At 37.3% G+C, this 17,067-nt stretch overlaps 1 protein-coding gene across 1 annotated transcript in view; it reads right to left on the reverse strand.

Moving 5' to 3' along the window:
- Positions 1-17,067, reverse strand: part of LOC122793290 (anthrax toxin receptor 2-like) — a 3,151,219-nt gene that overhangs the window by 2,200,136 nt on the left and 934,016 nt on the right. The window contains exon 2 of the mRNA XM_044061158.1: positions 6,787-6,847. The gene's annotated coding sequence lies outside the window, so the exon portion shown is untranslated. The remainder of the gene's footprint in view (positions 1-6,786; positions 6,848-17,067) is intronic.

A 17,067-nucleotide genomic window follows, 5' to 3' on the forward strand; every position in this document is an offset into this window, starting at 1 on the left:
TGAGAAAGAAGTTTGTCATTATGTTGATTAAGAGGTTTATTAATGACAGGGTTGGAAATAGGTGATGGTATTGGCTGGTGTCTGAATTAGTTGGATGGATGGTGGTGTAGTGTTGAGGGTGTTAGTACATCTGCTATTGATTGTATGAAGTGCTTGTTAAAGTTTTCAGCTAAATCTAATGTTGGGTTATCATGTGATGTGATCTGTTCCTTTTTTGTCCCAGGGCTGAGTAGAGTAGATATTGAGTGCCAGAATTTTTTAGGGTTCCTTTTATGATGGAGTTGAAAGTACAAATGGTAAGATTTCTTGTTTTTATTAATTAATTTTGTGATTCTGCTGCATAGGGTTTTGAAACTGATGTGATTTTGTTCATTTTTATTAAGTTTCCAGGTTTCCCAGGCTTGGTCTATGTTTCATCAGCTGTTTACATTACTTGATAAGCCATGGGGCTATACTCTTTTTGGTTCTTTTCATACAAATGGGTGGCAGGTTATTAAGTATGTGCAGGAAGGTGTTAATAAAGTATAGTACGGCATCGAGTGTTAGTATTTTAAGGGGAGTCCAGTTTATTTCGTGTAGCTGGTCATTGCATTTTTGCTGACTAAAGTTAGTTGTGTTTCTGACTAATTTTAGAGTAAACGTAGTTGTTGGGAGTTGGTTGTTGAGGCAAATGCTGGGACACGGTCACTTAGAGAAGTGGACAGTGTACCAAAAGAGGGATAGTTGGTGGGGTGGGATATTAGAATCCAATCTATTGTAGATTGGTAGGCAAGATATTTGTTATACCTGGTTGGTCTATTTATTAGTTGGGAGAAGTCATATAGATTGATATTATTTAAAGGTGAGTTAGAAGTGATGGTCTTCCAATCTACATTTACGTTACCTAGGGTTATTTTTTTGATGTTTTGTTTGGGATGTCCAGGATAGTATATCTTCCAGCACTGGTATACTCTTACATGGTGAAATATTCAGTACCATTATGCAAATTCTTTTAATTGCATTGAGGTTCAGAAAATAAATCAGTACCTTCACATGGGAGAAGATAGGCATTTTTCTAGTGCAGGTTGCGATATTGTGTGCAGAGGTAATATAGAAGGGCTATTCATTCCCCTTTCTTTCCAGGTCTGCCTACTCTAGATATACCAAAGTTTGGAGACATTATTTCAGTGTTTTTTATATTGAGGTGTAGCCACATTTCTGTTAGGGCTAGTATGTCAGGCTTATTTTGACCAATCCAGGCATGCAGTCAGGCTATTTTGTTACATATACTCCTGAGATTCAGTGTTACTATGTTTAAATTGGGGTTGATTTTGGGGTTAGGATTTGATGTGGATGGGTCTGTGTTAGGATGTATATCTCCACTCTGGAGTAGATGGGAGATGAAGATATGCTTTTTATATAGAGATGAGGAAAGTGGTATAAACTGGGGTTTAGTAGGAGCTGTAGAAGCCAATTTGGGGTTAGAGAAATATGGGATTGTGTAGGGGAAAAGTTGAGAGGAGATGGTTAGAGAAGGTTATTAATGTGTAGCAGTGTGTGTGTGTGGTTTATGTGATTATTGTTGTAGCAAAGTTGAGACTTAAAATTAAGGAGGTTAGGCAGGTTAAGAGGAACATCTCCATTAGTGAAGGTGTGCTTAAAGTAGAGGGACTTTATGGATGCTGGGATGTTATATTGGATGTAACTAGTAGTATGTGTACTGTAAAGTTTTGTGAGCAGGTGGTGCAAATATATTACCTTGGAAAGTGGACTTTGAGAGTATGGGTAGTTGTGTTTAGTGGTTGGCAGTTTTGATAACTGTGAGTGGAGTCAACTTATTGGAAGTGGGAAGATTGTAACTGGTTTATCAGTTAGAGGGTGGAGTGTATGCAAGTATAACTGTAGGAGTAGTGGGGATGGTTGGGAAATGGGCACAGGGTAGGGAAGTGGAGTCAGCCCGAGTGCAGCAGGTTGAGCTGCGGAGATTACTCTTTTTAAAGAAAAAAAATCAGTAAGTATCTTTGTATTTCAAATGACAGGCTATACTATTCGTATTATTTTATATTATCATTGCAGACTATATTATTCATATGTATATTATTTACAAATAGAGCCTGAAAGTATGCAATACATGGAATGCTTAGTCTAAGTCACCATCACATACCTAATGGATGGGGGATGAATTGGACCTACTGATACTGTGTTTGTATAAACCAGTATCTCTCACTACTGACAAGGGTTTATCTATACTAAAGCTTTGGTCAGTTTTCTTTTGCAGATATTTCTCTGCAAGAGTGCAATGCTAATGTTATTGTATGATGCTGTTTGTACTGTGCCTTGTGCAATATTTTAGAAAGTATTCTATTCTTTGTAATTGTTATTATGTGACCCATGTTGGGGTTTTCAAGAGTCTTTGGACAAGTTAATAGTTTGGAACAGTTTCAGGCTCAGCCTGGAGTTAAAAACTGAGCAGACATACAAACTAGACGAGAATAATAACATAAGTGAGATGAAAACAGTACTATGGTAGATTAGCAATTTGGATACATATTAACTCCAATCTATTACTTTCTAATATGATTTCAAAGTTTGAAAACATTTGAGAAGTTAAAGTAGAATAAAGTAGAAATGTGAAAAGGTGCAAAGGCTGATAGTGGTTGAGTTAGAGTGGAGAAGGGTTAAAGGTAGACTTAAGTAATGTAAGCAGAGGGGAAACCTATATATTCTGCTAGTCTAACGAAATAGGCTCATAGGTTCATATGTGAATACTAGGCTAACAACCATTTGGGCCCTTAAAAGCCTAGATGTGCAACCCAAATGTGACCCACAAATTTAATTTATATTTGATTTTATAGGGGGTGATTTATTGACCACCTCTGTCCAGAGACACAGCAGCCAGACCATGGGTGAGCCATAGGCTCAGTACCTATTCATTGGTTCAAGTTGTATGTAAATAGTGACTGGGAAGAACTCTACCCTCTATAAATTTATAAATCATCAAAAGAATGGTAGATTTGCTACAAAGAAAAGTACAAGATTGTATATATGGAACTGGATGAAGGAGTATGATAAAGTGATGGAAGAAAATTTAGAATATTTGAAGAAAGAGACATATGAAGAAAAACAAAAGAATTAGGCAATTACTATTCAGACAAATTCATGTTTTGCAAAAAAAAAAAAAAAAAGAAAAGTTGTACTTATTTAACAAAGAAAATATGAGAAAAGAAGTGGTGATAAAACAATTAGTAAGCAAAGATGGAGAAAGATCAGCAGTATACCAAAAAAATTAATTATGAGGTTTACATGGGAGTTACACAGGATGAAACAGCAAAAGTTTCAAACTATACGGATATTAAAATAGTTTTAAAAAGATGCAAATGATATGGTGGAGACAGAAGTTACAACACAAGGGTTTTACAGTTTTGAAAAGTGTAAATAAACACTCAGTAGGGATGGATGGTTTGGGTTATAAATTTTATAAGGCTACATCAAGTGAGCAAAAGGGATTTTTTGTGGAAGTACTGAATGAATGCAAAATGAAGGTATAAAGGAAGAAAAAGGTATATGAGGATGTGTCTGGGCTGATATAAAAAAGAAGGTGCAAAACAAACTGATTGTGTTACAAATACACAAGATTATACGCAAAACAAGCAGGCTGATTGTGTTACAAATACACAAGATTATAGGCAAAACAAGCAGGTGGATTGTGTTACAAATACACAAGATTATACACAAAACAAGCAGGCTGATTGTGTTACGAATACACAAGATTATACACAAAACAAGCAGGCTGATTGTGTTACAAATACACAAGATTATACACAAAACAAGCAGGCTGATTGTGTTACAAATACACAAGATTATAGGCAAAACAAGCAGGCGGATTGTGTTACAAATACACAAGATTATACGCGAAACAAGCAGGCTGATTGTGTTACAAATACACAAGATTATACGCAAAATAAGCAGGCTGATTGTGTTACAAATACACAAGATTATATGCAAAACAAGCAGGCTGATTGTGTTACAAATACACAAGATTATACACAAAACAAGCAGGCTGACTGCGTTACAAATACACAAGATTATACGCAAAATAAGCAGGCTGATTGTGTTACAAATACACAAGATTATATGCAAAACAAGCAGGCTGATTGTGTTACAAATACACAAGATTATACACAAAACAAGCAGGCTGATTGTGTTACAAATACACAAGATTATACACAAAACAAGCAGGCTGATTGTGTTACAAATACACAAGATTATACACAAAACAAGCAGGCTGATTGTGTTACAAATACACAAGATTATCATAAAACAAGTAGGCTGATTGTGTTACAAATACACAAGATTATACACAAAACAAGCAGGCTGATTGTGTTACAAATACACAAGATTATACGCAAAACAAGCAGGCTGACTGCGTTACAAATACACAAGATTATACGCAAAACAAGCAGGCTGTAAGGAAATGCTAATAGTAATGCAATCTGTTGGATACTAATTTGCATAAGGAAGATGATACAAAATTAATTGCATGTGACATTTCAAACATTATGGATAATCTACTACTTTACTGGTTGTAGAAGACTGTGTACTGCTATTGTGACTGTGTGTGTGAGTGATGGAAGGTAGTTGGGTTTTAAACTCAGCCTATGACAAAGGGAATGTCACACAATATTGGTTAGTGGTTGGTTCAGTAGATCTATAATGATGTCAAGACAAGGATGCCCCTGAGTTGCATACTGGTTCTCTCAGGCATAAATGCATTGGCTATGTATGATACAAGAACTATAAAAGAAGTGTTTATAACTAACAGTAAATTACAGACAAAAAATAAAATATGGGGAAGGAAGTAATGGATAAATAAGGTATTTAAGTTTGGCTATAAATAGAGACAAGTGCAACTGATACTGTGACACTGCAACAATTATAAGTATGCATTTTCAGTGACAAAAATAAGATTGGGAATTAAATACTGGAGAAGAGAAAGTACAGGAAAGCAACAGGAAGACATTTTAGAAATCAAAAGTATTGGGATACTATGGGAAATGTTTAGCCTATCTTTCAGAAAGTATACTTGGTAAATTTGGTGGATCTGTGTATGACAGACTTAGAGGGGCTTTTATCTTTCCAGTAGACAAAGAAAAAAATGTTGCAATTTGTTTTTTTCCATAATGTGAATTTTCAGAGCTGAATTAAGAGAAAAAATTCTATATAATAAGGGGGGGGGGGAGAATCTTGAAATTAGCTCTGTTGTATACTTGGTATCATTGCATTTCCTCTGGAATCTGCATATTAAGTACAATACGCAAGGCAGTGTGTCTGGACTAATTTGGAAAATGATGGTGAAATATGAGAAAAAATATATTTAAAGAGAGTCAAGCAATTAGATAATACTGAAATTCTAAAGTATTACATAAAAATATTAGAATGGAGACTATGTACTCAAGATATTGGGCAAGACAGGAAGTAGAAGAGTGAGGTAATAATGCAAAAATGCTATTTTGGTAAACTGGAAGTATTTACAGATTCACAGGTAGGTACTAGGCTATCAGCCCAAAGGCATTTATAAGCCTAGCCGGAATGTGTTGGCTTTCGCCACCCCCTTAGATTAGTTCTCTGTGCCTCTGTTCAACAGAGCCATTGAAGTGATCCCTGAGCTATTAAAATGATGAAAAGGTTTTGGTACATTTTTAAGGAGACTGATGTAGAATAAATTACTTGTACTGTATAAAACAGTAAATGGCAAATTAATATATACAAGGTAGAAGGGTTGGGTGTGAAAATTAAAAATGGGATAAACTGTTGAACACGGATATATTATGAGAAGTAGAAACTGCTGTACAATAAAATGTGGATAGAAGAAAAAGATACAAGAATAATGCAGTGACTGTGGTGAAGAGAGTCAGGAGAATTAGATGAAAACTTTGCAAATACTTTATAAAAATGTAAACATGCAAACTTAGAAGTATGATGATACACAAACAGTGTAGTGTGTGTGTGGGGGGGACTGTAATCATAAACAAAGAACCCTACTCTTTTCATTAAGTGCCACAAAGTTTTGCTACCATCAGCTCAGCAGATGGGACTTTGGATCAAATGTCTCATTTGAATGCTGGCACACTCAGGAGTTCAGCACCCACTTATACTGCACTGTAGACTTAGTAATAGGAAACAAGTCCAAGTACCTGGTGCTGGAATGGAACCCTACCGCCTTCTGATCAGCCAGTATCAAAGGTGTGTGCTGCTTATTTAGCCACTGACAAATGCAGTCTAAATTATGTTGCAAGTGATCTACAATATTGCCATATCACACAATGAATCCATATTCTGCTCAATAGGTTTAATCACTGTTTGACACAAAATAACTGCACTTAAGATGCATGAAAGTAGAAACTTGACCTACATACTAGAGCTTACCTGGTATCCATGGCACCACAAACTACCTTGCATACTTCTTAAGTGAATCTAAAAATTAAGACTCCAACACCTCACTAAAATATTACATGTTCTCAGGAAATTCTGACTGCTGTGTGAAAACAACACTGGCAGGTCCAAGGTAGACATCCAAATCTACTGCCACCAAGAAAACACTCACTAAGTAAACATGATAAAGTACATTATCACAATACAAGAGAACTTTGATGCAACAAGGTTAAGATGAACCATTGCACACACACGCACACACACATGCACACACGTACACACGCCTATGTTATTTTTCTTTGTTTACACATCTTTTTTATTTCACAGTCAGGTTATATGAGGTGCTGTCAGGGGGGAAAAATAAAAGGAACTTACCACCCACATATACACTTGATGGCTTTACAGTAATAATTTCTGTGCATGACTGCTTTAAAATCTAGGAAACAAATAATGAAGAATTCATTAAAATTCACTTCATATTTAGTACCTACACATATTTAAGACAAAGCATTATGAATGCAATGTTTTTCAAATAAACTTTCATCAGCAAAAGTCAAATAAAAGGCCTAGAGTAAAATAATTTCATATAAGTCACTTATCCAAGTGTGTCAGGAAGATATTCTAAATGCTGCATGTCTAACAAGTCAGTTTGGTGAACCAAATTAAATAGGCAATGTAAAGTAACAAGAGATGTCCTCTTGCAACAGCAGAGAACGCTCATTACTAATATAAAATATATTCAGAGATGTGGATCAGCAGAATGTGGTAGGTCCTTAAATTCAGTGCAGTTTTATTCCATTACATGGTATTCAAAGCTGAATTAAGAGACTAATTACATATAATAAAGTGAAAAAGGGAGGTTCGAAGTTAGCCCTGTTGTATACTTGGTTATCATTAATATCTTGTTAATATGCTTAGTACTGCTGGCAGACAGCTGTAAACATGCTGCATTTCTTTAATTTGCATTTATGTTCCAGTACTGTAATTATGTATTTTTCTTCCAAGATGCACCACACATCGTAAAATAATGAGAGACTTCCAAAACATGAGCCAACAACCATCAACCACAACAACGTATTTAGGGTCAACTTCTCTTCCTAACTATAGTAATACCTTACTACACTGCTGCTGTCCTGCCATACATAGCTGGCCTTAAACATAGTTAAGCTAGCTGGCTGCCAAGGACACATCTACAGTTTGAGCATTTATTTACCTTTTCTTTTTCTTGGTAGGGGGTCCAGGAATGCTGCTATTGCAGCATTCCTCTTGACAATGCCATAATTTCTGAGCTTTCAGCTCAGTCCCACCCATGATCTATATAACGATTCAGGATTCATTATGTAGACTGTGGATGGGATCGAGCAAAATCACCAAAACTTTGAACCTTGGAGTAAAAAGCATAGTTGCTCTGATGACTGCAAAATCTGCAGGAAAAGACAAGTCTGGATACTTTTTTTTCTTATTTTATTTCTCTACAAGGCAGTCAGCTATTATGTGTAGTCGACTGCTAAGCATACTTCTCAACTATCGCTGATTTTACCTCAGCTTGTTGTCTTGTCCCTCAGTTTTTTGTGGACTTTTTTAAATCACTAAGAATTAGTGAGTCATCACAGCCTGACATTGTTTCATATTTTTTTATTATTTGGAAGCAGCAGTGGTGCAACGGGTTGCATTTTTTCCTCACAGCAAAAGGTCCTCTGGTTCAATTCCTGGCTGGGGTGCATTCAATGTGGATTCTGTAAGTCTTTCCTGTGTTAGGGTGGATTTCTCTTGATGCTCTGGTTTCCTCCCACATTCAAAAGATAAGCAATAGGTGAACTGAACACTTGAAACTAACCATAGGTGTGTGTGTGACATGGAAGAACAACCATGACAGAGCTAGCCACCAGACGGTGTGAACATTAGCTCTAGATGACTGTCACTGTTGATGTGACACCCAGCCCCATGTGTAAAAAATGGGCAAAAGGGAATGTGAATGGATGGATATCTTATTATTCAAAAATGTGTTCATGTAAACACTTGCTCTATTAACTTTTTAAATGAATTATAGCATTACATTTAAAAACTGTCCCCGATTGTTGGCTTTTGTCTCTCCATTTTTTGCTATGTCCTTGTTTCTTGAGCAATGAGGTTAACACTATGTTACTGAGCAGTTCATCTAACATTTGTATGAAGTAAGCTGGACACTGCCATTGATTCTCGGAATGATCACTGATTTTTCACTGAGGATTGTGTTCTTTAAATAACTGGACTGATTTGAGTTCCAGCCTTCATTTCCTTCAGAAAACATATAACCTGTCATTTTAACAACTTTCTAAATATACAAAAACAAAATGTAATATATTTCTTGATTTTGGCCTTTTATCACTAATTCTTACACTAATATGAAGACAGCTACTTGATCAAATTACTGTGCCTCCCTTATTTTATTTATTTTACTTTTAATCAGTTTATTTATTGATAAAATTATATATCTAAGATGTATGCAAACAAATCAGCTACAATTGCAAGGGCTCTACATGAAAATGGCTAACTGATGTTTGCTCATTATTCTGACTTTGCAGGAATAATGTGGTGTGCATAGAGCAATTCTGAATCCTTTAATGAGTGGCCAGTATCTTTTTGGAACAAATACAGAATACTTTAAATGGCCATCATTTTATGACAATCACACATCTGAAGTGTAGACAGAAGTAGTTGGATGTTGTTTGTGGATGGCTGTCTTGTGCACATTAAGTTAGATGAATTGTTTACTGTGATTACTGTACATTTCTACAAAAGATACTTAAGTATATTACTGTGCCTATTTTTTTTTTACCACAGTCAGACATCTGAGGTGTACAAAGTTAGTAAGGTGGCTGTAACCAATAGGTAAGGAGGCTATTTTTTGGAGGAGTAACACTGACTTACTTGCTACTATTAAACAGCAATCACTGATCTTGCAAGGCAGAAGTACTGTCTGACAAGGTACTGTATTTGCTAAAATCAGAGCCAAACTAAAACGTATATGGCTTATGCTTGTGTTGCAGGTTACACTGTACTTAAGAGTAGCAAGTGGAAATATTTGTTTCACTTTCAATCAATAATTTGCATTTCATATGATAAGTTACTATCATTGATATTAGTGGTCTTACAGGAGGAGAATATAAGTGAAAGCAATGATAAGTGTACAGTGGGTGCACCATGTCTGAATGCAATAAAATGATGGCCATTTAATGTATTCCCTATTTTTTTCCAAAAAAAGTACTGTCCACTCATTTAAGCATTCAAAGTTGCTCTCAACACTTGCCTCTAGCTGTATACTTGGTTTCTTCTGCATGGACTTTGTATGCCCTGTTATCTCTGCATGGGTTTAACCATGTGCTCTGGTTTACTCCAACATCCCAAAAACATGCCATAGGTGAACAATCATTCCACAAATTTGCCTATAGGTAAGTGTGCTTTATGTCTGTGCAACTTCTCTTAGATCTGGCTTGTCAGATGCAGTGTCAGTTTGTGTAGGTAAAGATAATACCACAGATTTTTATCTGTGTACACACACAGTCCTGCTGGGCACACACACAACTCTCCTGAGTAGTAGTAAACAGCAAAAAACAGTAATCAAAGCCATCTTTAAAAACAAAGCAAACATGCATCACAGAATATTCAGACCCTCAGAGCTAAGAACCCAAGCTGTATAAGTGGATTTTGACAAAGACTTAGCAGAGACTTGTCCTCTGAACCCGCCCCCAAAAGACTAACACCAGCCCTGCTCAGAGGTGTGTACCTTGGGTGGACTGCTGAGGGTGACCTGGTCGATACTGCTTTTTAAATTTTTCTCAAATCATACATTAGGAGTACACACAAGTTCGCTATAGCTTGCATGGGTTGCTAAGGACAATGTAGTAATTACTGCTTTAACTTTTTTCATAAACCTCAGAGGTGTGCGCAGAACATTATTATAGCTTATCTAGGAGCAGCAAGTTAGAAAACATTAATGTGATTCCATTTTCACTTTCCTCACAATCAAGCATCAGGCACATGCATGTGGCTATCTTTTCAGGGTAGTGATAAGGAGGCACTTTGTCTAACAACAGAAGGTTGAAATATGTTACTGTGTTCTATTTGTTTCATCCCAGTGTTACAGCCAAGGGATAAATAGAAGGGAGCTGGCATTTGGGGGTAGTGGAGGTGCAGAGATACGATGTGTGTGTGTGTGTGTGTGTGTGTGTGCGCGTGCACATATATATTATATAGTCTACTTTGACTCAACGAATTTACACTTCAGTGAAACCAAGTTTCACAAAAGTGCATTTCTCCACAAATGCACCTAAGGGAAACAGTTCATCAAAAAATTAAAGAAACAAATACACTACACTAAATTATGCAGGGCGGCAAGCCCTCCTGTACCCTCCATGTAGAGGGCTGTGCCTCCCACACTCCTGCTACTAATATATACCAACTCCAAGATCGCACTACAGTGGGGGGGGGGGGAATTCCCTTAACCCCACTTTACCGCGATCTCCAACAACCTCGGTGAACTGTAGTTTCACTGAAGTGTAAATTCAATGGGTCAGAGTAGACCCATATATACGCACACACACACACGTGTGTGTGTGCGTATATATATATATATATATATATATATATATATGTGTGTGTGTGTGTGTGTGTGTGTGTGTGCGTGTGTGTACACATGGATATGCATGACAGCAGCCATTTTCATATTCATCCCAATCTAACACCAGAGGGACACAAAGGAGGTGACTATCTTTTATATTCAGGATAGGGGAACAGCTGCCATTCCCAGATATGGCTTGTGCAACCTTGCAAGTATTTTTCTTCTTAGTTTACTGTGAACTGCTACTTTGCTTTGAATATTAAGCTTCATATACAACTTACTTCTTCCTTGAAAGAAAAACAAGACTGAATATATTTACTTAATTATGATTTCTATTAAAGTTATCACTGGAAGTCAAAAACAAAGATAAGCCAGCACAAAATGTGTGGTATTAACATAAATAACACAACTTAATGTGTAAAGTACATATCACTGGGTGAAGGGACATAAACCCCAACCCCCAAACCAAACCGGTTTCAGCTAAACAGCCTTCTTCAGTGGAAGACAAAAATACAGAACAAAACATAGAACCAAAACGCCCTCCTTATAAAGCACAAGGCAGAGCCCAACAAACATTCCCACTGGTTAATTCGTGGGTACTCATTCAAACCAGAAGGGAAAAGCCCCCTAGTTTAATAATCCATTTTTTTCACCTTAATGTTCAACACATTGTGCCAACCAGCTTTATCCCTACAATTCCCTATGATATGATCAATAATGGTAAATCTAAATACCGAAATATTATGTTTACAAGTGTGTTTATATAGGACAGTCGAAGGCTTTTTAAGTCTAATGTCACTCATATGTTCCCCTATCCTGAGTTTCAAAGGTCTTGATGTTGGCGGATAACAAATTGTCTGATCATTTGGGTGACACATATGCTTTCTCTTTCCATAGGGGCCGCACCTTGGGTTCCCTGTTTAAAAGTTACAAGAAAATGGACTACATGGGGAATGTTCCATATGAAAGAACATTGACAGGCGATATATTAAGAGGATGTGTCCCTTGCATTCATTGTTCATACTCTCATCGGGTAAATAAGACAAAAGAATTTACAAGCGAGAATACATTTACAGTATATAATATTTCTTTCCTGCAGTACAAGTTGGGTGATTTATTTGGTGACTTCTACATGCTCTGCATTTTCTGTGGACCAAATGTCAAGACCTTTGAAATACTTGTTGCCCTACAAACATATAAACACAATGCTGGTGATCCACTGCAACAAAAATGAAACCTCTTGTTTATTCACTAAGCCCCTTGACTGTGTAAGATATGTATCTGCAGACCTAGAGTTGTATCTACAACATAGTAACCCACTGTAGCAAGATTGACACCAACTCCACCACCAGTCAGCCCTAGCCTGTATAGCACCACTGTCATTTACATGGGTGTGTCCTCACTTGGGAATAGCTAATGTTAACAGTACTGGTCAGCAGCCTTATTTATAGTCCAAATCTTACTGCCATATGTTACTAAAGAGAAAAGCACAACTTTGACTATGTGGACCTTTCTCATAATGGAATGTATTTGATCTTTAAAATTGTATCCAGATTTTGCATAGCACTGCTTCCAAAAATCTAGCCTTTTTTTTAAATTTTACAGCTGCAGTATCCATTTATATATATATCCTTGAACCCAGAAAAATAAAATATTTCACTGACGCTACTTTTTTTCACATCTGTAATAAATTAACTAGCCTCATTCAAAAAATAAATAAATAAAAGTTAGGTCAAATCCTACCCCTTGTCTGACTGGAAGTACCAAACATCTTAAGAAACTGAGTTACTGCCTAGAAGACCCGGGCAACAAATAAAACTCAAGCTAAGCATCATAACATTTAAAAAAAAAGCTCAGAAATAGAAAATATCAAATTAAATGTGACAAAAAATCTGCTATAAAAATCTTCAAAGTAATAATCACAGTACCTCTAAATTACTGGGTCTATATTACGTCGAACTCAGAGGAGGCCGAACGTTGTAATATTGAACCCAAACTGGGGAAAAAATCAGTGTGCCATTTTCGGGGCTTTGCTATTTCCTCCACTGTGGTGCGATCTGGGAGTTGGTATATTTAAGTGGGGGGGCACAGCCCCCACTTTAGTTTAAGTTTAAAGTGTATTTATTTTTTTGTCACAGAACAGCGATTTTTTTTTTCCCTGTGGAAATAAAATTGCTGTTTTGTGTTTTCGTTATCATTGGATTTCGAATTCTACGGTTCAATATTACAACGTTCTAACTCTTGTGGGTTCGACATTGTAATATAGACCCTAAATTATTCTTGTCTTCCAAAAATCAGTTCTCAATCCTTGGCCATTCAAAGCAACCCTCACTAACAATCAATTTAAACAACCCCACAAACATTGCCAATGCATTTAACTCCAATTTTATTAGCTCAGTTTCAATCTACTCAATGGAAACCACCAAAACAATACCCACAGCAAATTTCAATCCATAAAATCCCCACACTCCTTTATCCCTCCAATCGGTCCCAACCCCTACCACTAAAAAAACTCTGCTCAAACTAAAACCTATCAGGTATATAACTAAAACTTCAGCAGAGACCACTGACTGCCCTTTTTCTATATTGACTAACTGCTGTATCAACAAATCCTATATACTGGTCCTTTGGAAAAAAAAATGCTACAACTTCACTATCCATAAAGGTGTCAATCAAGTTCACTAATTATAGGTCCATCACCATTTTCTCCCATCTATCCAAGATCCTTGAAAAATGCATTCAGTCTCAATTACTTTGCTATATCACCCCAAAAATACTTCTCTTTTCTTCACAGCATGGATTCAGCTCTTCAGCTTCACTATGAACACAACCTAGAAGCAGTCATCTTTATTGATCTCTATAAAGCTTTCAGCACTGTCTCCCTCATTATTTTCTTATAAAAACTCTCTTAGGGCTTGATAACCCCTCTCTGCCTCTCTTATTTTCCAGCCAAGTTGCTAATTGCCACCAGGCAGTGAAATGGCTTGACTGATATCTCTGGATTCTCCCCATATCAATTGGAGTTTCATAGGGATGCAGACTTGGTCCTAACCTATTTAGCATGAGTGTTAGTGACCTTGCCCTGTCAAACAAGAATGCCACTCTAGTACAGTATGCAAATGATTCAATCATCTCAGCAAAAAAACTTGACTCGCTACAGCAGGTGATTCAAGAAACTTTATTCTCAGTAGAAAACTGGCTGACCTCCAACCAGCTTTCCTCAACCTGAGCAAATCAAAATGACTTCTCATCATTCCAAAATACCTTACAATATAAAAGTCCCTCTCTGTTACCTCCTCAACCACCAGATATAACTTGTCATCCATACCAAACTATTAGGAGCTCATATAGATGAAACCCTAAAATTTAAAGTCCACACAGATCATGTAGTTAAAAAAAACTCACCAAAATGCAGCACTCTGTATAGAGCCAAACCATATCTAACAAAACTAGATCTCCTACTGCCACAACTATCCCACTACCCACCCTTCTGTGTGCTACAGCAAATACTTATCAGTCTCCAACAAACGTATCTAAACGATCTTAATAGGTGCTACAACAAGGTTGCAAAAATTTAGAGTCAACATCTTCTGATATTCACACCACTGTCACACATACAGACACCTCCAGTGGCTTGAACTACTCCAATAAACCCATGTATTCTCAACTCCCTACTGTCCCTAAGCTACTATATAAAACAAACAACTGTCCAACCCTAACAAATGGAATACAATATTACCATCCAACTAGGACTCTGAGCTCTTCTGACAAAGCCCTACTACTTGCATCCAAACCTACCAACTCAGCTAGCTGTCCCCTATAATCAAACAGTATCCAAAACCTGCAAGTCCATCCACCCAACAGTTAGACAAGAAACTTCACCAAAGTCTTTCAGGCTTCAATTAAAAATACACCTACTCAACTCATGGTACTGCAACTGCTCTCTACCTGATTAAACCATTCTTCTCTTCTCTAACTTCTCTCCTAGCCAAACTCCATTTTTCCTAAATCTGAGCAACTGCATAAAATTACAACCTACAATATGTTTGAATATGGTATCAATAATGTAATGAACAACTGTCATTATAAGACTATGTCTGTTTGTATATAATTCCACTACTGATTTTCTGCAAGCTATGTTTATGTATACATTGCATAAAACTGCCACTTCCTAGGCTTAGGTATCTGTGTTAAATATTATTGTCCATGTTGTGTTGTATTGTATTGTAACTGGAGCTTTTCTTCCTGGGCCTCTGCTGAAAATGGGTCTTGACCGAAAGTCAGACATTCCCAGTAAGCAGAAACAATAAATAAATTTGCAAATAATTAATAGGGCTAGATGTCATAACTATTTTTCTTATGTTGACCCAGCTTTTGCACTCAGTGTTCCACAGTAGGATTTGTTAATTCAAAGAGTACATTGTGTGTATGCTCCAAACCTGGCCATGAAAATCAGCCAAGACATATATTAGTAAAGATGCAATCATATAAGCAGAAAGAGATTGTCCTGCAAAACTATGGCAGAAAGGAAACATATTACACATTGCAGACAGAGTATATTACTCACTGTACACCAGACTGAAGAGAAGAAAGTTTATCCCAGTAATCAAGGAAAGTCAAGAGGCAAGTACAAGATTCAAGCTGATGTACCCAGCTAGCTCCAGAATATTTTTTCCTGGATGCTCATAGGAAGTTACTAGGTTATTGGCCCTGAGGTCCTTGCAACACTTGCCAAGAATTTAGCCCATGTTCTGGACAAGTCAGCACCCAATACCACGGTCCAGCATGGACACAGGTGGAACCCCAGGGGTGTATTTTCTGTTCCCCATCCAGTTATCCAGGTTGCACTTAAAAAGGGTTAATGAGGTACTTTGTTTGACATAGAGAGGGAGTCTAATCTACAGTAGGGAGAGTCGCTGGGACAGAAATGTGTTCTGCCAACAAGTCCAAATGATGTCACAGACCAGGTTGAGGTTGTGTGGGTTACTCAGGTAGAGCTTGACTTGCAGATATGCAGCAGTCCCATCAAGGTGGGATCTGAGATTGCTTTGTATGCCAGACAGAGGTCACCTCTGAGGAGACTAAGTAGAGGGACATGACTTTTAGCCTATCTATGTAGGGTAGATGTTTGAGGCCCTGGATTCTTTTGGTGAGGAACCTCTGTGGTCTCTTCAGCTTATGCATGTGCTTTGCAAGGTACATGACGAAAGGGGCATTATACTCAATAATGGGTCTTATAAGGGAAGAATACAGGGATGTTATGACCACCTTGGCCCTGGATGAGATAACCTTACAAATGAGGTGGGCCATGTAGAAAGCTTTCCATACAACGGAGGCAGTATGGTGGTCAAAAGTCAGTTTGCTATCAGCCTGGGTGCCCAAGTCCCTCACGACTGATTGCACGCTTAGGACCTTATTACTAATGTGATAACTTGTCACATTTTTTTTTTTTATGTAGAACAGGCTAAGGAGGAAATAAAAAAAAGCTTATCCAATAACAAGTGAGCCAGCAAGCTGAAGCGGACTCTGCCTTTCATTTTTCTGATAACAAAACAAAGAGACTTTGCGATGATAAACTTTCCAGATTTCCAAAGGAAAGTGCAGAGGGAGGGGGACAAAAGCACAACAGTTAACTAGAAAAATTAGGAGTACTTTGGACTTGAACCAGCATTCAGTCTTCTTGGGTACACACCTGCCATCAATTAAAGAGACTCTGATTAACCCCAAATAAAGTTCAGCTGTCCTAGTAGGATTTTCCTGACATTTACTCGGTTGCCTGCTACAGCCAAAGTCATGGTTCGCAGACAGCTTAGAAAGCATCAAAGGGATTTCATTGTTGAAAGGTATCAGTCAGGAGAAGAGTATAAACAATTTCCACGGCATTGTATATGCTATCTAACACAGTGAAGACCGTTATCAAAAAGTGGAGAAAATATGGGACACCAGTGACATTGCAAAGAACTGGACATCCCTCCAAAATTGATGAGAAGACGAGACAAAAACTGGTCATGGAGGCTACCAAGACACCTAGAGCAACACTGAAGGAGCTGCCGGAA

The sequence above is a fragment of the Protopterus annectens genome, chromosome 2.part0, assembly GCF_019279795.1.
Source record: "Protopterus annectens isolate FY-2018-M chromosome 2.part0, PAN1.0, whole genome shotgun sequence".
Taxonomy (NCBI): domain Eukaryota; kingdom Metazoa; phylum Chordata; order Ceratodontiformes; family Protopteridae; genus Protopterus; species Protopterus annectens.